The sequence below is a fragment of the Papio anubis genome, chromosome 3 (assembly GCF_008728515.1).
Source record: "Papio anubis isolate 15944 chromosome 3, Panubis1.0, whole genome shotgun sequence".
NCBI lineage: Eukaryota > Metazoa > Chordata > Mammalia > Primates > Cercopithecidae > Papio > Papio anubis.
Window position 1 is genome coordinate 88021 of NC_044978.1, and position 26225 is coordinate 114245.

The 26225-nt window shown below is 41.5% G+C and overlaps 1 long non-coding RNA gene across 5 annotated transcripts in view; it reads left to right on the forward strand.

The window, feature by feature from the left end:
- LOC103884867 overlaps positions 1 to 26225 on the forward strand; it is a 96901-nt gene that overhangs the window by 44542 nt on the left and 26134 nt on the right. Inside the window, exons 1-2 of one of the 5 annotated variants that reach the window (XR_004182586.1) lie at positions 22733 to 23641; positions 24400 to 24548. The exons of 3 other annotated variants lie outside the window; for them this stretch is intronic. This is a non-coding gene — a long non-coding RNA (uncharacterized LOC103884867). Of the gene's footprint in view, positions 1 to 22732; positions 23642 to 24399; positions 24549 to 26225 lie in introns of those variants that run through there. One more of the 5 variants, XR_004182585.1, reaches the window with a different exon arrangement.

Consider the following 26225-nt stretch of genomic DNA (forward strand, 5'->3'; position numbering starts at 1 on the left):
CACAGGACATGTGTGTTTCTTCATAAATCAGTCAGATAGCTTTGAAAGTATAATATATTACAAGCATGTAGCAAAGACCCTGAAAACACAATTATTGAAGCAGTATAAAAAGGTGAATTTGCTTCAGTTTTGGATTTTTAATAGACTTCACTGTTATGTAGTGAAGACAGAAATATGCCATGGAAGTCTCTGGTTAAGAGCCAAGACTTTTTCTCGTGTATCATTTCAGATCCTGTCATCTCTATCTGATCTTTAGGGTAGACTATGTACATTCAGAGTGTTGAGTAAAATTATTAGAAAATATAATACCTGTAACATTATTCTTTATACCCTTTAAGTAAATATGCTGGCACATGAATTCACAATTTAAAACTCTGACTTTGTAAGACATTTGCATGTATCTCCAATGAAGATATTGTTGGACTTGCATTCTTTGTGCATGATTTGTGACAAAATTATGAGACCTTTACATTTGTGGAAATAAAACACATAAAGTTATTTCAAAATTCACATCAAGTCCATCACTGTGTTCTGTCAATCTTATCTCTAAATATTTCTCAGGTTTCTTCATTTACTTTCATTTCTACTCCCACAACCAGAGTCCAGATCACCATCATTCCTCACTCTCCGGACTCCTGGCATATAGTCCCATTCTCCATGCCTCCAAGTAATTAATGACACAGAAAAAGCACATTATGTAAAAAAAGTAGGAGTCTAGATTGAACATGCATATGGATTGTAATGAAACACACTAAAATGTTAACAGTGAAAGAATCAGCAGTTATATTTGTTTTGCTTTTTTATACTTTTTAATGTTTTCTCAATGTTCTATAATAAGCATGAATTATTTAAAAAATTTTATTAAGGTGCATTCTCATTTAAAAAAATTCAAGGCTGTACATGGTGGCTCACGCCTGTAATCCCAGCACTTTAGGAGGCCAAGGCAGGCGGATCACGGGGTCAGCAGACCAAGACCAGCCTGGCCAACATGATGAAACCCTGTCTCTACTAAAAAATACAAAAGTTAGCCGGGCGTGGTGGCACACGCCTGTAATCCCAGCTACTCAGGAGACTGAGGCAGGAGAATGGTGTGAACCCCAGAAGTGGAGCTTGCAATGAGCTGAGATCGCGCCACTGCACTCCAGCCTGGGCGACAGAGCGAGACTCTGTCTCAAAAAAAAAAAAAAAAAAACCCGAAGTGAAAGTGAAAACAGATACCATCTAAAATCTACTACTTAGAAATTCTCCTTATGAAATTCGGTGAACGTCATGTCAAACATCTTATTGTTTCTCTCCATGTATTTTCTCACAGGCACATGCATACGCTTACACACACAGAGAGGGTGAAGAACGGCTACTTAGCAAGTTCGAGACAGGCAAAAAGTAAAATTTTATATGTATAAGATCAAACTATGCATCATCTTAAAAAGATTAAAATGTATTATGTTAACAATTTGTACCTAAAAAATTAAGCCTTATGCAAGGTGTCAGCTATTGAAATGAAAGCATCAGGTGACCTCAGCTTTTTATGTTGTGGACTTAGCCACACGCTGTGCCCAGCTCTGTTCCAGTTCTTTCCTCTTGCCTTTGGCTCCTACCACTCCGTCGTAGGCTTGACTTCTAGAAGAAACACAGCTAACCTGCCAGGGCTTTAGACCTGATCTGCCTTTCTTAGGGAGAGAGAGATGGAAAGAAAGAGATGGCTTCTTCTTTGCAGAAACACATCAGCTGCCTTCTTCTCAATTTCCCTGGACAATATTTATGTTCATTCTCCCACCAGTGAGCAGGTAGGTGCCTGAATGGGTAGCCCATTCTCACGGGTAGCCCATTCTTACTAAAATAAAATGTTGAACTCCTTACGTAAAACATTTTGAATAAAAACAGTTGATCAAAAGGAATAAAAAACATTTTTGAGTGAAAACAATTGCTCAAAAAGAACAAAATGTGCAGCTTTTCAAATTCTACAGACCAGGTGAATTTAGTAGAGAATGAACAAAGTAGTTTACAATATAAAGATTTCTGAATTCAGTGGTGTGTGTGTTCACTGCCCCGAAGAAATGAAAACAGAAAACATTGAGAACCAGTTAACGGGACAATCAGCAGAGAGTCTCTGTTTCCTTTTCACCTGCTACTTGGTCTTCATAAGACTGTCTCAGTTCCACCATCCTGGTCTGAAAGCCACTTTGTTGCACATGGCAGTGCGTTGACATCAGCAAGAGCCAGTCTTTGCAGATCTTTGCTCTGCAAATTACTGCCAAGTGTGACTGGGTATAGCCCTTAAGCACTGCACCCCAATTCCCCAGTCTGCAATATGGAAATAATAAAATCTAACTCTGAGACATAATTCAAATTATGAAAAGGTACATTACAGTAGGTTATAAACAAAGGTTCGTTCTCTTTCCTGCCTTTTATCATCTAATCTAGTTTCTTTGGAGGAGAGAGGGAGCTTGTGTGTTTCAAATATGTAACTTATAAATAATATGCTACTGAATTAAAGACTGGGTCTAAAATTTTGTTTCTAAATTGATGATTTTGATCCACATATTTTGTATGATTTCTTTCAGAGTTGGATTTATTGTCATCATCTAGTTTTGTGCTTTACGTTTTCCTCCTGTTACTATGTTGTCCTTTTCTTTCCTTTTTCTTTCCCTTTCCCCTCTTCTTCCTTCCTTCCTTCCTTCCTTCCTTCTTTCCTTCCTTCCTTCCTTCCTTCCTTCCTTCCTTCCTTTCCTTCCTTCCTTCCTTCCTTCCTTCCTTCCTTCCTTCCTTCCTTCCTTCCTTCCTTCCTTTCCTTTCCTTTTCCTTTCTTTCTTCCTTCTTTCTCTTTCTTTCTTTCCTCTTTCTTTCTTTCTTTCTTTCTTTCTTTCTTTCTTTCTTCCTTCTTTCTTTCTTCCCATTCGTTCAGGTCATTTTCCACCCTCTGTTTGAATCTCAAGTCCTTTTTCATTCTGGTTTATATTAATAAAATCCAAAATGAATCTGTTCTCCTCCCTAGCAATGTTGTATCTTAATTCTCATCAATTGCCTCCTGCTTCACATTGTATTTTTGTGCATTATTTAGATTCTGCCTCCACATATTTACACTGTTTTTATTATTTCATTTATACCAGTTTCCTTGTTTATTGTTCCTTTTTTTCATCCCAGATCCTTTTTATGGAATCATTTTACTTGTATCTGAAGTATTTCCTTCAGTAATTCCTTTAGCAAGAGTCTGATTATATTAAACACAGATTCTGCTTGCCTAAAATGCATTTATTGTGTCCTAATTATGACGCAATAGTTTGCTGAGCAAACATCTTGAGAGGGATGCTGTCTTCTGTCAGAATTTTAGGCTAGGGCTTTGTTCCGGATCCACTGATACTGTTGGGAAAAATTGTTTTTCATATAACTGCTATTTCATGGAAGGTAAAGTTTTTACTCTGGCTGTTTTTAAGATCTTTATTTATTTTTTTTAATTTTGGTGGCCTGGAGTTGAAGTTTGTGCCTAGATGTGAGTTTCTTTTCATCTAATCTGCTTAGGAATGTTTGGTTTCTCTTATTTCTCCATCTTCACCTCCTTTTTTTAGATTTTTAATTTTTAATTTTATAGAGATGGGGTTTTGCTATGTTGACTGGGCTGGTCTTAAACTCCTGGGCTCAAGCAATCCGCCTACCTTGGCCTCCCAAAGTGCTGGAATTACAGGTGTGAGCCACCACACCCAGCCAATCCTCGCCTTCTGGCCACTCTTCAGAACCTGTCGTGTCTTTGAGGGCTGCTCTTCATGTATCTTAACCTTCTTTCATATTTTGCATTTCGTTATCTCCATTATGTCTCTGAGCTTCGTTCTAGTAATTTCTCTATCAGTCATTATTTTCTTAGCTACATTAATCTTTTGTTTATCTTACCTATGGAATTTTTAATTTGAGTGATTACATTTTCTGTTTGAGAGGTTCTTTTTGATTCGTTTTTCAAATAGCCTGATTTTTTTGGTATAGCATTTTGTTTCTAGTTCATAATTTCAATTTCTTTTTTGAATAATTTTAAAAATAATTATTTTATAGTTTGTATCCAATATTTTTATACTTGAAAGTCCTTGGTGGTTTATTTCTGCTGTTGGTTGTTTCTGCTAACTCTTGTATTTTGCTTTTTTAAAAATATATTTTGGATTAAGCTCACATTTAAATGTCTGGGCTTTATGTGCAAGAATCTGTCAAGGTTTAGGTTGAGGGTGCACCTTCTGCAGAGAATTTGCGTTTTCGTTTCTTGAGCATTCCAAAGCATAACCAAGTCAAGGTTCTGTAAAATAGTTTCTTGGTTTGAACTTTCCTGGAATTACCAGGTAGTATGATTTTAAACCCAACTCCAGAGTGTGTCAACTGTGTAGTTATTGTCATGAAAATCATCTATTTTTGTCACTCTGAGTCCAAACTAAGAATGGCATTTTTGGGTCATCTTTTGTCATCTTTTTAAACAGTGGATCTTTTGTCATCTTTTTAAACATCTGGAATTACAGGTATGAGCCACCACGCCCAGTCATTACGTATCTTTCTATATAATCTATATAAAGTATATAAACATTTACATCAATTTTATGGGCGCTGGCTTTATTGGTAGACCTTACTTGTAACTTCCTCTTTGGGCTGAGATCATGCCTCTCCTCCGGTCCCCTGTACCACTCGAAATGCAAGCCTTCAGGCCCAGAGGCTGCTGCCTGATCACTCCACAGCCGCAGTGATAGCTCACCATTCGGAATTTAAGTCTTCTTTTTATTTTTTGGCCTGTAAATATTTTTATTCCCTTTAAAGTTAATTATATTATTATTATTTCTTGCCTAGCTAAATGTTTTAAAGATTTAGAAATATTTATATAATATTTATTTCTATATATTGTATATGGCGAAAATTTTTCAGAAAACTTTTACCAAGATAGAATCCAAAATACAAAACAGTCTCTCAATCTATCTCACCCTCTTCTTTAGCCTCTTTCCAATCCATTTTCTGGCAAGCAGCCAAAGTGACGTTAAGTGAAAATAGGATCATATTGTTACTGGAAGGAGGGCCTCGAGTTTTGTCAGTTGTCCAGGTTCTTTGGTGTTTTGAACAAGGAATTGGACAAAACCCACAAAGCAACAAAGGAATGAGACACAAGAACAAAGCAGTGACAGCTGAATTCACTGAAGCAAGACAGCCCTCCACAGGGTGGGGCAGGAGCCCGTTTTCTGGGTTTGAAGTACCCCTGTTGAGGCTCCTGTCAGTTGCCTCTTGTCTGGATGAAGGGTTTGGGGACCCTGGCTAATTAAGGGCTGAGGTGAACTGGTGGCCTCTGCACATGGAGGGGTGGCCCGTGCTTGGCCAGTCAAGGCCCTCTCCCTTTCCATCTGAGGTGTGCTGGAAGCGGGAGGGCTGCAGGGAGATTTGATCCTTTGTTGCTCGGTGTGGAACGTGTGGAGAGATGGGATTTCTCGTTTTGGTTTATCTTTAGGAAGTTCATGTTCACTGGCCTTAGGTTCCCTGCCCCCAGACCCAGGTGTCCTCCTTTTGATCCAGCTTTGAGAAGTCAGCACCAATTGGCCTCAGATCCCTTGACCCCACACCCTGGTGCTTTTCCTTGATTCAGCACAAATCGGCCTTAAGTTCCCTCCTCCAGACCCTGTTTTCCTGCCTCAATTTCACTCCCTTGGTAAAAATCCTTCAATAGCTTTCTGTTGGTGATGAAATTGCATCCCTCAAAAAGACTTGTTTAAATCCTAACCCTGGGTAACTTGACTATGACGTTGTTTGGAAATAGGAGTTTTGCAGATATCATCAAGGTAACATGAGCTCATACTGGCTTAGGATGAGCCCTAGCCCACAGTGGTATCCAAAAGACGGAAATGTGTACACAGAGACGGAGACACTCCAGGAGAAGCCACATGACCAGAAGGCAGAGATTGGACTGACAATGCCACAAGCCCGGGGACGCCAGGGACTGATGGCAACTGTCAGAAGCTGAGGAAGGCAGGAGACAACTCCTCTCTCTGAGTCTCCAAGTAGGAGTCAACCATACTGTCATCTTGCTTCCAGACTTCTGCTCTCCAGAACTGAGACAGAATAAATTCCTGTTGTTTGAAGCCACCCAGTTTGTGAGTTTTGTTATGGTTGCCCACTGGTAAATGAATGAACTAGTGAAGAAAAGTAGTACAGCAGACCAGAGGAAACGGAAACACAAGTGCTTTCACAGGGAGGCCTGGAAGCGAGCTGATTGACATTGCAGAACAAATACACTTCCCCTTATAATTAGTATCAAGGAAAAGATCATTAGCATTGCCTGCGATGTCTGTTTCATCTTTCCACTCTTTACTTTCGAGCTTCAGGTTGCTGTCATTGCTTTCACTGGCCTTTTTTCAATTTCTTGAACAAGCTAAGCTCTTGCCTGACCCAGGAATGTTGTATGTGCTGATCCCTCTGCCTAAGAGACTCACCTGAGGTTTGCTTAAGTCACTACTACTTATCAGATCTGACTTCCTTGAAGAGCTTTTTCATAACAGCTTCCCTTGTCCGTCTCTAAATTATGCCCCTTATTTTTATTTCTGCACTTTCTTTGCCTTCACAGCATTTATCACAGATTATGACTAGAATATGCATGTTGTTTGTAAGATGATTTTGAAATGTTTGTCTTCTCTGCCAGACTATACCCCCATTAGGTAGTGATGTGCCTGTTTTGCTCTCCTCTGTTTCCCGGCAAACAGCACAGAGGTGGGTATGGAATAAATATTTTTGAAGAAAGGAACACACATTTTTTAGGCTTGTAATTAGAAGGATGGATACGAAAAGAGAAATACCTATTTTCAAGTTGTTTTTATATTAAGGCCAGAGTGTTAGACATGTTGTTCCAATCATTCTTATTTAAGCCGCTGTTCTGACAGGTTAATAATAAATGCCACACTATTGAAAAAGCAACCACCTTTCATTCAAGCAGAGTCACACCTTGAAATACACTTGAAATGTCGTATGTTAGTGCAATCAGTATTATTTCACCAGTTAGTTACAGCAGGTACTGCTTAAATACTTACTGACTAGGTTGGTTCAGTGTTCAAACTCAATACTCTGCTTGTACCAAGAGAGCAGAAACATTCACTAAATGTATTCTAAAGCATGTGCTTTCTTTAAAATATTAGCATAAACTTGTCATTTCGTGCTTAATTACAGGCAATATTTAGGGTCATTTGGGATCGTCTAGGTAACAATGTACAAAATATCTTCTAGCATGTGGTTCTTCAGGCCTCATCACGGAATTCTCTACTTGCCTTGGTTTGGCAGAGGACTAGCTTACTAACCCTCAGAGCAGACTGCAAATTCATCTTTTAGACCATGTTTATTTCCTGACTGCTTTCTCTGTACTTGTGCCTTGAGACAGGTAAATTATGAAGAGTGCAATTCTGTGAATCCAAACATGTCACAAATAACTGTGGCTCCAGAGCCCAAAGAGTTATGAGAGAATACAATGGAAGAAATAGTTACTACGTTTGCCACTCCATTAAAAAAAGAACCCATTCTCGCTAGCCTCATTTAGTAGGCCAACTTTGCAACAGTGTTGAAGAAAGTAAGAAAACACATAGGTGACCACACGTGGAAATGCCACTTTGCTAAAATGACATTTTGATCTATTCCTTATGGAATACTGTGGATGGTCCTTAAATCTGTTAGAGACTTATGGTCTAATAATGTTATATGCTCTCAAAATTCTGGAAATGTTGTTACGGTTGTAACTTGCATTCAGCAAAATTGATAATTGTGATTTGGAGTGACACCAGCAAGACGGCAGAATAAGAGGACCCAGGCTTCGCTCCCATCTCCTGCCCCCTGCCACATGCAGAAAGTTCAGCTAGCAACCACCTACAGACAAGAATACCTTGGTGAAAACCCTAACATATGGGAATAAGCCAGAGTCAGCTGTGTGGTCCAGAATGGAATAAACACTACATTAAAGGGTAAGAAAAACAATCCCATGTTGACCATGTCACTCCTCCTCCCCTAAGTCAGCACAGCACCTCACGGATAGAATTCCCCAGAAACTACTGTTCCTACAGAGCAAAAGGAGAATCGGAGGCAGACACGAAGCTTCCTTAGCATTCTGAGATGCTCCTCAGGAAGCTCAGTCTGATCTTACCTCAAGGGGAATAGAGGGGAAGTGGCGTAGCTAGACCACCTTGGGTCCGATTCTCACCTCAGGGGGAATAGAGGGAAATGGCGTGGCTAGACCACCTTGGGTCCGATTCTCACCTCAGGAGGAATAGAGGGAAATGGCGTGGCTGGGCCACCTTGGGTCTGATTCTCACCTCGGGGAATAGAGGGAAATGGCGTGGCTGGACCACCCTGGGTCTGATTCTCACCTCAGGGGGAAGAGAGGGAAATGGTGTGGCTGGACCACCCTGGGTCTGATTCTCATCTTGGGGAATAGAGGGAAATGGCGTGGCTGGACCACCTTGGGTCAGATAGAAGCAAAGAGAGGAGGCAGAGTCCACAGTGACAAGCAGGCAGATCCTGGTTGTAGCTCTGTGCACCTGCCAGCAGTAGCACCCAATCAATAGTACCAGCTAACCCCATACCCACCTGCAAATCTGAGCTGGTCACCCTCAGAAGTGGTGGGAAGTTCTGCCTGGCTTGAATCCTCAGATGACCAACCTCAGACCCTGCCTTGAGAACATGTCCAGAGAGCGAGATAACCACTGCAGCAAATTTTGGCAAAGACGCAGGGCTAGTGTTGTCGTACTCAGGAGTTTATCACTGTTATCACTATCATTTGGGATAGGGTCTCACTATGTCACCTCAGCTAGAGTACAGTGGCCTGATCACAGCTCCCTGTAGCTTCGACTTCCTGGGCTCAAGTGATCCTCCTGCCTCGGCCTCCCAGGCAGCTGGGACTACAGGTGCACACCACCACACCTAGCTAATTTTTAAACATTTTGTAGCCATGGGGTCCCACTATGTTGTCCAGGCTGGTCTTGAACTCCTGGGCTCAAGCAATCTTGCTGTCTCAGCTTCCCAAAGTACTGGGATTATAGGGGTGAGCCACCATACCTGTCCCCACCGAGGAGCATTTAAATAGTACTTTACATGGCCTCAAAGCCCACACCCATACACCACCCAACAAAGGGGACAACCACCACAGGAAATTTCAGCAAAGAGCTGGTGCTTGACCTCGCACACCCAGGAGTGTAATGCTCAGCCTAGTCTCAAAGCCCACCCCAAGACCTCACCTAAGCAGGTAGGCAAACCTCAATTGCATTTCTACCGAGCACAGTAGCTGGTCCCATCATCCTAGTCAGAGACTCCACCTAACCGCAGAGTGCTTCCTGCAACCCTGTTTAACTGCTGACTTTAAATTGAGGGACCATCTGGTCAGAGAATACTACACTTCATGGTTCAGTCTAGTCAGAGGCAAGTTGCAGTGCCCATCCAGCAGTCCATGCTGATTGCAGAGTTCAGCTTAGTGGTCTTGCTTGGGAAGCAGATCCCAGCCAGTTGCCCCACTCAAACTCACAGAAAAGGCAGCATGCCATCAATGAAATAACCCCCAAAGAAGCTCTGCATATTCAGGGTTGTTATGGGCGGACCCACTCAGAACCACAGGCTACACTAAACTGTGAAGACTATTCCTGTCAAAGAACACCTGCCAAAGCTGGGAAAGGTGGCTGTCACCTCAAATATGCAGACACAAATGTAAGGATAGAAAGATAACATCCTTACAAGGATGGCAAAGACTCAGGAAATCATGATACCTCCAGAAAGAAAAATCAACTAAAATAGATTCAACAATGAACCCCAAGGAAAGGACAATTTATAAAATGACAAAGAGTTTAGAAAAATCCTCTCAAAGAAGATCATGAACTACAATAATATAGGGATAGAAAATTAAATGAAATTTGGAAAACAATACACGAACAAAATGGGAACTTCAATGAAACAGAAATAATTCTTAAAAACCAGTAGAAATTCAAGACTTGAAGAACACAATGACTGAACTGAAAAGATGCAATTGAAAGCTCCCACAGCAGGCTTGATCAAGCTAGAAGAAGAATCAGTGAACTGGAAAACAGAACATTTGATATTATCCAATCAGAGTGGCAAAAATTAAAAAAAATAAGAATGAAGAAAGTCTGCAGAAATATGCGCCACCCTCAACAGACTGAATATATACATAATATAAATTCCAGAAAGAGAAGAAAGATAAAAAAGGGTAAGAAAGCATATTTAAACAAAGAACGGCTGAGAATTTTCGTAATATGAAGTATATATATATAATATGAGGGTATATCCCAATACCCAAGCACAGAGGTCTCCAGTAAAATTAAACCCAAAGAGGAGTTTACCAGGACACATAATGATTAAACTATCACAAATAAAAGACAAGAAAAAATTCTGAGAGCAGCAAGAGAGAAAAAGCAACACAGCACATAGAGTAGTTTCAATAGACTCCCACCAGAATTCTCAATGGAAACCCTGAAGGCCAGGAAAGAATGGGATGATAGATTCAAAATGTTGAAGGAAAAATAAAAATAGCCAACCAAGAATATTTTACTCAGAAAATCTGTCTTTCTGAAATGAGGGAGAAATAAAAATTTTCCCAGACAAACCAAAGCCAAAGGAGATCATCATCACTGGGCCTGCCTTACAGGAATTGCTAAAGGGAGTTTCTTAAGCTGAAATAAAAGGCCAATAATTATTAACAGAAAATGTACAAATGCACAAAACTCAATGGCATAATAAAGAGTCATACGTAGAATACCCTAGGACTATAATGTTGATATGTAAAGCAATTTTATTCCTAGTATGGGGTTAAAAGACAAAATTATTAGTAATAACTTAGCTAAAATACATTTTCAAGAGATACATATTATAAAATAATGTAAATTCTTATATCAAATACATAAAATATCTGGGAGATAAAAGTGGAGGGTTGTGTGACTTTGACTATGTACAACTGTTACAGCCTAACAGTTATATGAACTGTCTAAATAGACTGCTATATGTGTAAGTTGTAAGATGTTCTACGTAAGCTTCATACTAATCACAGAGCAAAAATGAACAGTAGGCCCACAAGATAAAAATAGAAAGAATTCGAAGTATACCACTAAAGAAAATCATCAAACCACAAAAGAAAACAGAAAGAAAGGAAGATGGAAACAAAGTATCTACAAAACAATCAGAAACCAATTCACAAAATGGAAGTAGTAAGTCCTTAACATTCGTAATTACCTTGACATTCATGTAACATTCGTAATTATGAATGGTAAGGACTTACCACTTCCATTTTAATGTGAATGTATCACATTTAATGTAAATGTATCAAATGCTCCAATAAAAAGACAGAGAGACTGAATGGATTAAAACAAGACCCAGTTATATACTACCTACAAGATACTCACCTCACTTTTAAAAACACGTATCAACTAAAAGTGAAGAGATGTAAAAAGATATTCTATGCTTGTGAACTAGAGGAATTAATATTGCTAAAATGTACGTACTACCCAAAGCAATATGCAGATTCAATACAATCCCTGTCAAAATTTCAATGCCATTTTCACAGAAATAAAAAAAAAAACTACAATTCACATGGAATTGCAAAAAACGTTGAATAGCCAAGGCAATCATGAGCAAAAAGAACAAAGCTGTAGGCATCACACTACCTCATTTCAAACTATACTACTACAGCAGCTTAATACTGCCATAAAAATAAACACATCAAAAAACAAAAAAAGAAAACTAGACACATCAATGAATGGATCAGATAGAGAGCCAAGAAAGAAGCTAACCCAACACATGTATGATCAGTTGATTTTCAATAAGGTAGCCATAGATAATTATTAAATAAATGAGTCTGGCTGCATTGATAGACCAAATAAAACAGATGATTATCAGAATTTGGCCAGTGGCTTGAGTTTGCTGACCCCTGATCTAGGCATTGAGCATTAAAGACTGCCAACATGAAACAGTTAAGGAGAGTCAACCAGATAGTACGTGATTCTTGATGGGAGAACACACTACGAGGTATATTCTTGTCAAATAAACCTCTGGATTCAGTAAACAATTGGCAACAGAATCAGAGTTCGGAAGGCAATCAGCCAAGTCTAAAACCACAAGCACCTCTCCAGGTTCTGCAAAGGATCAATTATAAAACTAAATAAATGCAAAGGATTTAAAAAATCCAAAGGATTTTAAAGGATTTTTAAAAAAACCTATAAGTGTGCCAAGAATACACAATATAAAATGAATAATATCTTTAATAAATTTTTTTTGGAAAATTTGATATCTATATATAGAAGAATTAAATTGAACCCTTTTCTCATATCTTGTGAAAAAATTAACTCAAAATGGGTCAGAGACTTAAGCATAAGATCTGAAACTGTAAAACTACTAGAAGAAAACAGGGAGAAAACTACCTGACATTCGTTTGTAGTTTAGCTATAGAAGTTTATTATTCTGTATGTCAAAACCACCAGAAAAATCTTAGACATCACCTGGCACTTTAATGATCAGACTTCCCTAGGAACGGAGTCAGGACCCTTTAGGACATGTATAAACCCACAACAATAGACCTCATGTACCTGGAGGCTTAACTGGCCCAGGTTGTTGCAAATGACCAAGCCTCTTTCTCTGATACGGCTGAATGGTATTTCACTGTGTGTGTATAGACCATGTTTTATTTATCCAATCATCATAATTAAAAACAAGTATGTTTTTAATTTTACTCTATAACCACAGACAACAAAAGCAAAAAGATGAATGGGATTTCATGAAATACAAAAGCTTCTGTGTAACAAAAGAAACAACAGAAACAACCTATAAATTAGGAGAAAATATTTGCAAACCGTACGTCTGATAAGAAGCTAATATCCAAAATGCATAAGGAATTCAAACAACTGTAGAAAGAAAACAAATAAGACTAATTAAAAAAATGGGCATAGGACCTGAATAAACATTTCTCAGGAGAAGATATGCAAATGCCTACAAATATATGTAAAAAGAAAAAACTCTATCACTAATTGTTAGGGAAATGCAAATTAAAACCACAATGAGACGGCACCTCACACCTCTCAACATGACTATTAAAAAAAAGAGAAGAGATTTAAAAATTTTGGTGAGAATGTGGAGAAAAGAGAACTCTTGTACTCCATTGGTGGAAATGTAAATTAGTACAACTTTTATGGACAACTGCTCGAAGGTTCCTCAAAAAACTAAAAATAGAATTACCATATGACCTGGCAGTCCCACTTCTGTGTATTGACACAAAAACTATATCTACACCAAAGAGATGTCTGCACTCCCGTGTTTATTGCAGCTCTATTCACAATAGCCAAGTTATGGTATCAACTTAAGCGACCATCAGCAGATGATTGGATAAATAAAACATGGTCTATACACACACAGTGAAATACCATTCAGCTATATCAGAGAAAGAAACTTGGTCATTTGCAACAACCTGGGCCAGTTAAGCCTCCAGGCATATGAGGTCTATTGTTGTGGGTTTATACATGTCCTAAAGGGTCCTGAACGCCTTCGCAGGGAAGTCTGGTCTTTAAAGGTCTAGGTGATGTCTAAGATTTTCTGGGGGTTTTGACATATAGAATCATAAGCTTCTATAGCTAAAGGAATCTTCTCTTATATTTCATTTATTGTTTTTCCCCTAGTTTACAGATTAGATCTAAAGAGGTTCCTTGACTTGCCTGAAGCAATGCCTCTGGTTAATGATGAACCAGTATTGGAACCCAAGTCTCCAAATTACCAGTCAGGTCAGTGCTTTTGCACTGAGCTCTGCCACATCTGAAAGATGCCTTGTTCCTGGTGTTCAGTAAAGAATGGTCTGTAGATTAGACAAAAACGGACACGTTTATAGACAAAAATAAAAACACCAACAAACAAAAACATTTTGCTGCCTAGAGACAGGCAGGCCCTGTAAGTGCTGTTTGGTTTAGGATACTTTGGGCTTGTCCTAGACATGAAGCAACTCACCCCTCGACAGGAGCAAGACCTTGTGAAACACCGTCTGTAAAGGGTAAGGCTGCCAGAATCATCACTTCCGTTGTCAGTTGAGTTCCTCTGGTCTAGACAGTCATCTTATAAATTCCTTCACCAGATTTTAAAAGGCAATAAAAGGACCAGTAGATAGAATGAATGAACCTAGATGTAGAACGAGAACTATATATGCATACATTTTTTTCCATACAGGAAACTTAAACATTAATAATCAACAAACTAAATGTACATTATGGTTATGGTAAAATGTTAATATTCAACGGACTAAATATATTTTGCATCATGGCTGTGGTATTCACTCCGAATCTTCCTTACTTCGTAATTCATGAAAATCAAAGCCAGAATGGGGGGAAAAGAGAGGTCTCTGAGGTATGTCATTTCTTCGTCATCTAGATTGCATGTTGCAGGAAGACCTTTCTGTTTGTCCTGCGCTGAGCTGTGTAGGATTAGTTGCCCACGTGTATCCTAGTGTTCAGTACTAATTGTGCAGAATTTTTAGAACTTTCTGAAGGGTTTCACATTCTAAAGTAAAGACAGCTTCTTTTTAATCAACTTAAGGGGTATATAATTTATATACAATAAAAGGCCTACATTTTAAAGATCAAGTTCAGTGTGGTTTGACAAATGTGTGTGCTGGTGTGCCCAGGATGTGGAACATTTGTGTGACTCTGGAAGTTCCCTCTTGCCCCTTGTCAGTCAGTCTTCCCCAGTAATTTTTCGGCCCCAGGAAATCACCAATTGCTTTGTGTCGCTATAGATTGGTTTTGCTGGTTTTCAAGCTTCATATAAATGGAATCATACAATATGTATTCATTTGTGTCTGAATTCTTTTCTCAGCATAAAAGATGGCTTATTTTATCAAGCATTTCTAAGGAAGGTGATTTCATTCAATGCATCCTGAAAATACAGGTTGGCCATTGTATCTTGTCAATAACCAACCGCTTCTGCTGGGTCTCTTCTCCAAGCAGCCTCTGCCGTAGTGTCTGCTGCAGCTACAGGGGTTGTTGATCGGGACTAGACCTTCAGAGGTGAAGGTCAATTATGAAGAAAAAATAGATTCCCCACCAGAAACTATTCTAGCCCTTCCCATATGTGCTGATTAAACACCCCACGGCTGAAACTGTCCCGACGTTTAATGCGCCACCATTTTGCTGCAACTGGTGAGCAGTCAGACCCTTTTTACCTTAGACGTGTTGGGCCTGCGAGGACGGCCTTCCTCAAGGGGAGGCCCTGGTAAAAACTGCAAAGCAGAAGAAACCTGTCCTTGGTGCCTTTCCCATCACTCTGCTAGTTTACTGCTTTTTCCTTGTCACTCCCATCAGTCCCTCAGAGGTCAGCAATCTCCTGTTGTCATTCCCATTAAGGCCTGTCTTCCATCCCTTTCTCTGCCAACAAAACCTTCCTTTTCAGGGTCTTATTTCACCACTGCTCCCAGCGACTTCCCACTCTAGACAAGATCATTGCTGCAGTTACAGGCTGCAGCGTGTGTCCAGCACCGTGTTAGGCACAAAGGGCGAGGAAAACAAGGCCCTTGTTCTCGGCGAGTCCCCAGGGTGCTGGGGGAGACGCACACAACAACTCTCATCGACAATGGTCTTTTCTCTTCCCCTTAAGGGCCCTCTCACGGATTTGAAGAGAGACTTGTGGGCCACCCGCGTTGAGTTTCTCATTTGGCCACCACTTCTCCAAGTCCTGTGCTTTCCCTGCGTGACTGTGGACCCCCATTCACTTTGCCAGTGGTTGTGGTCTGGAACTAAGGATATAAACCTCTCGTAGCCATGGTGATGGCACTGCATGCAACTGGGGTGGGGGGAATGTGTGACTGTAGGGCAGGTGTCAGTTCTCCTAATGAACCCCAGGGTCCTGTCTCAGGGTCACCATCATTGACAGTTATGTACAGAAACCATCGGAATTGCAGTGCACTTGGGTAAACTTAAAAATCGTCTCCCAATTATTATTTATCTTATTGTCAGAGACGAAGTGCCCAAGAATTAAATGGGAGGCGGGGTGGTGTGTCACCTTATAGCCCAAGAATCATGAGTCAGGAGAGGTTATTTATACAAATAGCTTGCTAAGAGGATTTTTAAAGACCATAGAACACTACATTTCTTCACTAGTTTTACTAAAAGTGTAAAAATTAGACTTTTAAATAATTTGATTCCAGAGGAAGGTTTTTTAAAAAATGTAGTTTTTGAGAATTATAAGAGGTATGCTAAAAATGTTTAAGTTTGTCTGGTTTTTTTGAACCTGAAAATTAATATAATACTATTCTTGTCAACCGAAATAGGGGACAGCTGAGGGACACAGCATGGAAAATAGGAAAATAGAGAGCCAAGGGACACAGCACGGAGAATAGGAGAGAGCTGAGGGACACGGCACGGAGAATAAAGTAGGAGAGAGCTGAGGGACACGGCACAGAGAATAGAATAGGAGAGAGCTGAGGGACACGGCACGGAAAATAGAATAGGAGAGAGCTGAGGGACACGGCACGGAACCATAGTTCCAATGATCCGAAATTACCTGACACAGTTTTAAGCTCATGGAATAGGAAGAGATTTGGAACTTGAGAATGTATAAGGATATATTAACCTTTTCTCAGGGGTTATGTAGCAAATGAGACCAGTTGTACAAAAATTACTGGCTTTAGTGCAGCGTATTCAAATAAAAACTCCAAAAATGGGACCTGAATGAATAAATTGGCCAGGAAATTGTGGTTGAAATGAATGCTGCTGGAAATGATGAGTTTGGAAAATGAATGTGTTTTTATTAAGATGTGAAGGGAAGAAAAAGGGAAAAAGTCATATGACTCATAAAGATTTTGTGATCTGGTACTAAGCAATGTGAACTGGTTCCAGCAGTTCGGCCTCTGTGTAGACACCGTCCCATCGTCCGGAGATTCGGCCTCTGTGTAGACACCGTCCCGTCGTCCGGAGATTCGGCCTCTGTGTAGACACCGTCCCGTCGTCTGGCGATTCGGCCTCTGTAGACACCGTCGTGTCGTCCGGAGGTTCGGCCTCTGTGTAGACACCATCCTCTCATCTGGTGATTTGGCCTCTGGGTAGATACTGTCCTATGATCATTTACAACCAAAGATCTGGAACTGAATACAGGACACTGTTTGTATTGATCACATAGTCTTATTTCATCAGAATTTAGATCTTTAAAATAAATGGAAGGCATTTGATCACATTTGTATAGAAAATTGCTGAGATTTGATTGCAAGTGATAAAATAGAAAGAGGTTGAAAGTGAACTGGTAAAAAAGATTAAAAAACTATAATTGCCAGTGAAAGTAAAACTGGTTTATGTAGCTCTGGACTCAGGCTCTATTGTGGTTTGACAGGCAATCGAAACACAAAATTAAACAGTAAAGGATATGCCTTTAAAAATAAATGAATCTAAAGAGCCATCTTTTTTTTAATCTGAGAAGGAATCCAAACTTACTACAAATCTACTTTGTTGTCCCAACATTCCTTTCATGTCGTAAAAGTTTTTGTTTGCAGGAGGTTATGGATTTCTTACAAGATTTCATCACTGAAGAGCAGCTTTAGTGAAATACGCAAAGTGATTTTCGTTCTTGATCGTCCATCAAAAATCTAATTATGGCCATTTGCAGAACCTACTTTGAGATTTTTTTGGTGGTAGGGGGTATTACAGTTAATTAAATTATTTAATTAATTTATTTTGAGATGAGTCTGTCGCCCGGGCTGGAGTGCAGTGGTGGGATCTTGGCTCGCTGCACCCTCTGCTTCCCAGGTTCAAGTGATTCTCCTGCCTCAGCCTCCTGAGTAGCTGGGATTACGGGCACCTGCCACCATCCAATCCCGGCTCACTGCAACCTCTGCCTCCCCAGTTCAAGCAGTTCTCCCACCTGAGCCTCCCAAGTAGCAGGCACGTCACCATGTCTGGCTGATTTTTGTGTTTTTAGTAAAGACAGGGTTTTGCCATGTTGGCCAGGCTGGTCTTAAACTCCTGACCTCAGGTAATTCACCAACCTTGGCCTCCCAAACTACTAGGATCACAGGCGTGAGCCACCGCAGCAGGCAATTTTATTTGTATTTTTGGAAAGTGCTGCCTATGTTTTCCTGCCAGTCCCCGCTCTCACAGAGGCAAACAAAAGATGGGTTTCCAGGATTATTTTTTTTTTCCTCAATGATCGCCCAGAAGAGTCCCTGGATCTTAGGGCAATGATGTGTTTTTGTGCTAAACCTGGGAGGCAGGATTGGTGTTGCGAGTGTGGGGCCGTGCTCTCACAAGTGCTCTGTGCTCAGCAGGGCCCTGTACCTGATTTAATGGTGTGTGGCTATGGTCTTGAAATGCTTGATGATGTTTGAACAAGGGGCCTTGCATGTTCGTTTTGTCCTGGGCCTCACAAAGTAGGTCATCGGTCTTGCTGATAGTAACATAGTAAGTGACATTGATTGTGTTCTTAGCAGGAACTGTTTTCAGCTCCTTACCTGTATCAGTTCATCTAATATTTGTAACAATCCTCTGAGTCAGGTGTATGGCTTTCAGCTGCAGATGAGAGACTGAGCACAGAGAGGGGAAACTGCAGAACTCATAAGCTGTGGGGCAGATTCCAACCCAAATCACCTGCTTCTGGAGCTGGTGCTAACTGCTGACTGTGCTGCCTCTGCCCCGTTTGCTTTCTGAACTTCTCATGGCTTGTGTGTGCTGGAACAGGTACCACCTACAGCAAACTGCACAAGGTTTTTTTGCTGAGAATGCATTCAACAAACGCAAATCTACGACCTGAAGAAGTCAAGCAGAATTCCTCAATCTCATCTAAAATTAACTAGCTGTTACCTTGGGCAGGTTTCAGAAGCAGTGGAGGGAAGAAGGGAAATGAGCGAGGGAAAGAGGTTTAAAAGATGTGAAGGTCAGCATGAGCAGCAGAGTGAGATCCTGTCTCAAAAAACAATAGTAAAGGTAGGGGCATAGCTGCATCTGGCAGGGCCCCCGGCGGTCAGCTTGGGAGGAGTGAGTTAGGGTAGGAGGGGGTCAGGCTGGAGGACAAAGGAAAACAGGACTGAGTACAGCCCATGCTGCCAATTAGCCGTTTGGTTACTGCGGATGCTGGAGACAAGTCATGCAGTTTTAAATTGTCTCAGGGACCGAGTGAGAAGAACATTTTTCTGATTTGCAGGTGACTGCACATGTGAGTGCTGGTGGGTGAGTGGCTGGAGGTGGCTGATGGAGCCCAAATGTTGAAAAATGCAGTGAGACACCTTCCGGCAGGGGCGGCGGGGCCTGGGGTTTACAAGCCGTTGCCAGGCTGCCAGGGAAACCTTGTTTCCACCCTTTAGAACACACCACCCAGTAGGCGACACAGAGTAGGCACCTCATAGCATGTGAGCAGTGAGCACATGAATCTCACAGTTGCCCACCCTGCTAGTATTTAAGGTGTGTTCCGTGTTTAACAATTCTTGTTCTGACTGACTGATTAGATCTATCAAGAAAATTTGGGCCATGTGCGGTGGCTCCTGTCTATAATCTCAGCACTTTGGGAGGCTGAGGTGGGCGGATCAGTTGAGGCCAGGAGTTAGACCAGCCTGGCCGACATGGTGAAACCCTGACTCTACTAAAAATACAAAAATCAGCCGGGCGTGGTGACGTGCCTGCTACTCGTGAGGCTCAGATGGGAGGATCGCTTGAACTGGGGAGGCAGAGGTCGCAGTGAGCCGAGACTGCACCACTGCACTCCAGCCTGGGAAAAAGAACGAGACTCCATCTCAAAAACAAACAAACAAAAAAAGAAGTTACAATTTGTTGTACTTCTTATCACCATTGTTGATCCACAGAGTAGAACAGGGTCCTTGAGCAGGTGAGTTTTGTTTGATGTTACCATCGCAGTACCCAGCATACTGACTCTGTGCTTGGGTGTTGTTAGGATGGGATAAAAAGAAAGCCAATCTTTAGGTCCCGAGTTTCGTGTTTCCCACCGTAGGCTAAACGTGACACCTGAATCTCAATATCGCGACGTGGTGTGTTCATTCCTACTAGACTCAGAGGAAGGCGTCTTGCTTCGAGCTGCTGTCGTGCTAAACAGCGGTGTGATACTGCAACATCCTGAGGAATATATATTTGACCTTCGTCCCAGGTTCTTTGCACAGAGTTCCCACAGCCCTTGTGATTTCCTAAGAGATGGGGTGAGAGGACCATCTTTTCTATTCATAATAAGCCACTTACAACCGTGTCTGGGTTTATGGCAGTGACCCCTGATGGGTCCGTAGATAGCTTCGGAATGGGGCTGGTTGCCAGGAGAGCCAACTCTGTGATTAGAGGGTTGGGTGGACACATTAGCTTTGAAGGAGAATTGATTTTTGAGGAGGATATAAAGTACCTACTTTGTAGTCAGTGACCTCCTTGGAAGAGGGTTTTTTCTTTTTCTCTTTAATATCGCCCAGCGTGGAACTCAAAGAAGCAGTAGCCATGTGATTATAGTTAAATATATTAGATGTCTGTGCCGTCCCTGCAATAAAGTACATCCCAGCATTCCCACGGCTGTGTTTTAACAAGGCAGCCCCAGATGCTCCAGGCGTTTGCCTTCTTTCTGGAGATTTTACCTTTTGTTTTCCTTTTTTCTTTTCACATAAGACCTGTATTTCTGATCAGAGAGGTTAAGGACTGTTGCTTATCACTGTTTTAAAGTGTGACCTTGCTAGGCCACCTCTGCTTATTTTCAGAGCCAAATTCAGGGATATTCTGTCCCACTTAAGATGGGTCACTGCCCACCTCTGGTCAGAAGTGTTCTTTTAAATTTCTGCATTGATCTAAAAGGCATGATACACTAACTATAAAGAAGTATAAGCAAATACTAGGCATTTAAAAATCTCAATTGCACCGTACCAAAAAATACCTGTGTGTGGTTTAACGTGTTTACACACCTTGAAAATCTAAAATTCAGACATTTTATACATGGAGTTCCTGCTCCTCGTGAGCAAGGATCTTGATCGTGATATTTAATGCCCTGTACCACTGCCTAGCGGTGGACGTGGCAGATCCTTCCCATCTTAGCATTCTCGACCTTAAATTTTGAAGATAATCAAAATTATTGATAATTTTTTAGGGACACATGTGTTATTATCCACCTCCTAACCTGTGCACTTGAAGGGGTGATAGATTAGTCGCTAGACATTCTGAGCAGTGCTGCTGGATACGTTGACAGAGGGTGAGAGGACAGAATTCACAGGACAAGAATTGCTATCACCCGTAGTTCTCCCTGTTTCCCTATTGAATATGGGGCTAGCGAGAGGACTAGGAAGGGAGTGCTTTGGAGGGGAATGTGGAGGATGGAAGGACGGGTACCACTGAGGTGCAGGTGTAATATGTCTACCATCTAGTCATCTCCTTCTCTGCAGAAACACCAGGGGAAAGGATAGTTTCTGAAAGAACATCTTAGGAATGCCATGAAAACCAAGGGTGTGCATCTGTCCCTGTGTGGGTGTTCTCTGCTAATGAGTTTGGAAATGAGAATACCTTTGGAATAAACAGACCACTGCAACCACTCAAGAGGTTCTTTTTGCCCGCTGCCAAGATAGAGCCCATTTATCAAGACCAGGGGATTGCAACTGAGAAAGCGTTTAATACATGCAGAGCCAGCTAAAAGGGAGACTGGAGCTTTCTTATGACTCAAATCAACTTCCCTGAAAATTCAGAGGCTAGGAATTTTGAAAGCTGATTTGGTGGGGTGGGGCTAGGGAATGGGGCGTGCTGATTGGTTGGGCTGGAGATGAAATGACAGGGAGTCGAAGCTGCCCTCTAGTGCTGGGCTTGTGCCTGGGTGGGGGCCAAAAACCAGATGAGCCAGTTTACCCTTCCATGTGGTGCCAGCTGGTCCATCAAAATTCGGGGTCTGAAAACTACCTTGAACACCAATCTTAGGTTTACAATAGTAATGTTATCCATAGGAACAATTGGAGAGGTGAGCGATTTTGTGGCCCCTGGCTGCATGATTCCTGAGCCATAATTTCTAATCTTGTGGCTAATTTGTTAATTTTCCAAAAGTCATCTGGTCTCCAGGCAAGAAGGGGGTTGTTTCAGGGAAGGGCTGTTGTCATCTTTGTTTCAAAGTTAAACTATTACCTAAATTCCTCCCACAGTTAGCGTGGCTTCCACTCAGGGATGAGCAAGGGCAGCTTGGAGGCTAGAGGCAAGATGGATTAGGTCAGATTTGTTTTGCTGTCATAATGTTTCTATGTCACAGTTTTCTCGTGGTCAAAATTTTTGCAAAAGCGTTTTCACTATGAAGTCCTAGGAAAACATTTTCTCTTTCTGTAAGAAACCTCAGGAGGTTATGTACTTATCTGTTTGCTCTTCTGCGTATAATTCTAGGTGTCTGCTAAAAGGTTAAAAGTGATCAGGTGGAAAATATTCATGTGGGCTTAGGGCACAGGGGCAAAGCGCCCGCCACCTCCAGCAGTTTTCACAGTGCTGGCATCTGCTGGCACTGTAGGCAGCAAAGAATATTACGAGTAATTCTTCACTCCCTCAAGTATGTTAGAAGGTAAAAATCTTCAAGAGAAACTCCAGATTTTGGGTGGGTTTGAAACTGCATTCTAAGTTGGTTCTGCAAAATCCATGTTGCCCGTAAGCTACAGCCTTTGAAACGAAACACATTTCACAAATTGGGCTTTGCCAGCGTTTCTTTCAGGGAAGCAGCTGTCCTGTTTCCTCTAAGAAGGTAATACGCCTGAAAATGCAGTGGAAGCTTCCAGGGTCAATGATTAGACCAGTTTTGCCCACACAGGCTGAACGGACCCTCCGAGCAACTGGACGGCCCCTCGGTCAGTTGCAGCAGCTCCTTCGCCTCCGTGGAGAGGGCGTTTGGCTGAGTCTGCTGTTCTGTTACGTGGTGGGTTGGGTGTGGGGAGCGTTGACTTCTAAGAGCAGAGCGAGGCTTCCAGGAACCGCTTTCGAATGTATAGGCCTGTGACACTGAAGCACTGGTTCTGACCCCGCAGAGCACACCCTGGAGTGGAATTACTGAAGGACTGTTCGACTTATAGACTGGACAGACTCACTGCTTCTGCGCGTTGGAGTTGGGAAGGAATTCCATCCAGAGAGATTCTAAAGAGAGTCAGCGCGACGCCAGAGGAGGAAAGAAATGGCTGTGAATGGAGCCTGACTTTCCCTGGAGTCCTGACTTTTTTCAGGATAAATGCTTCTCTAGAGCCTGATATTCTGCAAGTTTCGAGGGGCTGCTGGCCTTTCTCCCCTGAGCCCCGGCTGACTGAGCTCCTAGATAAAGTAGGGAGGAACATTTTATGTGACGATTACTGCCAGGGAGCTTTATCTGTTGCGAACGGACATGGTGAAACAATTTGCACAATATGATAAGAATAATAGCTTTCGATTCACGAGGGCTCGCCTGAAGCCAGGTCAGTTCCAGTGCTTTAGAAAGAGGACGGCGCTGCTAGTGCTTTCGCTTACCACATGAGATGGGTATCGTCGCTTTCATTTTAAGTATGAAAAAGTGGAAGCTTAGGGAGGTTAAATGCCTGGTCTAGGATCAAACAGCTAGGAAGAGGCAGAGCCATGGTTCAACAGGCCAGTCTCACTCCAAAGCTTGTGCCTATAACCAAGATGAAAATAAAAACGGGATGGAACTGCATAATATTTGTACAGTGTAGTGGTTTCAATCTCAGGTAAATGCTCAATATTCTAATTCTCCCCTCCCTCTTTCTTGCCATGACCCATTGGGAATTACTGGTATTACACATATAAACCTATAAAGGGCCTTCATGTACATTTTCTTATTTACAAATTGTGATTTTTCCAGCTGCTCTATCCCTAACAGCTGTTTTATTTTCTTTAATGATGGAGCAAGTTCTAAAATACCATGTAAATCATCAGTGAGTAAAATTAGAGTAAGTTACCAGGTAAAACCCCAAACATCAATTAAGCTGAATTTCAGGTAAACAACACATACTTTTAAAAGTTGTAAGTATTTACTAAATAGCGCATGGGACATACACTAAAATATTTTAAATCATTTTTTGAAATTAAAATTAAATGAGGTAGTCTATATTTTTATTTGCTGTGTCGGGTAACCCTGCATTAAATTAGAGAGGTGTATGTCCAAAGAATGAAACTTGGATTTGGCGTTTCATGATAATCCACAGAAGTTAAGGAAAAACTCCTGGGAAATGGGTAGAAGAGAAACATTGGGAAAGTAAATAGTTGAAACGACTTGCCTTGTATAATTAGACTTTTCATAAAATCTTGCTGATGTCACACGGTGTTTTCAGTCATTGATATTTTGTGTAGAATGGTAACGATTAGAACCATCTCAAGGATGATTTTGTCTTTATAAATAGTTCAGCTGAAGCTCCCCCAAGGTAGGACTCAATGCAAACCTTGTTTTAATATTTCCTTGTTTACTTTTTATCTGAGTGTACTGCAGGTCCTTTGAGGGATTCTGGAAAAAAGTCCTTCCATCAGCAGGAACTTGAAATTTTCCATTGTGATGAGCGTTTCTGCTCTGGAAAGCAGGCATAAGGACTCCTAAGGCTGTCCCTTTAATTCTCGGTTCTGAGCAGCTGACTAGACACAGTAAGTTCTCTACTTACTTCCCTAATAGCTCTGACTCGGTTTCACAAAAGCTGCCTCTTTCCTTGTGTAACGAAACCATGAAGTCTTGAAGAATGCCTGATTTCCTGGGCAAAGGAGCTTCTTGAGTAATAATATTTAGGGGGAATTGAGGTGGTGGGAGTGCTGGCGGCAGTGGTGATGTGGTGGTGGTGTGTGTACTGGGGCAGCGGTGGTGTGGTGGTAGTGGTGTTTTTGTTACTGGAAGTTGCAATGTGCTTGTTGTGGTGGTGTGTGTACTAGTGGCAGTGGTGATGTTGTAATGTTGGTATGTGTAGTAGCGGCAATGGTGATGTGGTGGTCGTGGTTGTGGTGGTGTGTGTAGTAGCAGCAGTGGTGATGTGCTGGTGGTGGTGGTGTGTGTGCTAGTGTCAGAGGTGATGTGGTGGTGGTGGTTTTTGTTACTGGAAGTTGTGATGTGCTGGTGGTTGTGTGTGTGCCAGTGTCAGTGGTAATGAGTGGTGATGTGTGTACTAGCTGCAGTGGTGATGTGGTGTTGATGGTGGTGTGTGTGCTCTTGGCAGTGGTGATGTGGTGGTGGTGTGTGTATTAGCAGCAGTGGTGATGTTGTGATGTTGGTATGTGTACTAGCAGTAGTGGTGATGTGGTGGTGGTGGTACTGGTGTGTTTCCTAGTGGCAGTGGTTGATGTGATGGTCATGGTGATGTGCGTACTATCGGCCGTGGTGATGTGGTGGTGATGGTGGTGTGTGCTCGTGGCAGTGGTGATGTGGTGGTGTGGTGGTGTGTGTATTAGCAGCAGTGGTGATGTTGTGGTGTTGGTATGTGTACTAGCAGTGTGGTGGTGGTGGTGGTGGTACTGGTGTGTTTCCTAGTGGCAGTGGTGATGTGATGGTCATGGTGATATTACGTAGTGTTATAGGCTGTGGTAGTCATAGTGTTGATGATGGTGTATTATTATGCCAGCAGTGGGTGATGTGGTGGCTGTGATGTGATGAATTGTGTGCATCGCGCTGGGAGATGGAGAGGAACCAAGAGTGTTTATTTCCTTGAAATAATTGGCTAAAAACTACTTGCTGCTCTGAAAGTTACACAAAAGTATTTTAGAAATTTATCTGGAGTGGATTTGGTACTGCATATTTTAAGCAACAAATCAGCCTGTAAACTGCATTGCAGCAGAATTTATTAAGAAAGAGTTGCACATGGTGTGTAGAGAAACATTAGTGGGACTTTGTGAAATGAAAGAAATGAAAAAATCTTCATTTTCGGACAGTATTTATAGGTTTTTAAGGCCCCGGTTGCCGTTGCCTTGAGTTGCCTTCGCTCTGATTGATGATGTATCCTGGATTTGGTTACTTTTCCCCACATGCAATTTCAGATGTTTTTCACGGGGTGAATACGGATTGATAATATACAGGAGAGTAAAAACACACAGGAGAATTTTAACACACAATGAAAAGAATTCAGTTGTAAGCGATCTGAGAGCCCAGTCCTCTCACCCACTCTTTTCATTTAACAACTCCCAGTCTATTAAGACTTTGCTTTACTCAACGATTTCATGTTAATCATCTTTTGTTTTATAGCCCTGTATTTTCCTGCTGGAATCAATATCCCATCAACTTCACCAATCACCTACTCTGTGATCTATGAGATGGGGCTAGTACAGGACTGAACTTACGCC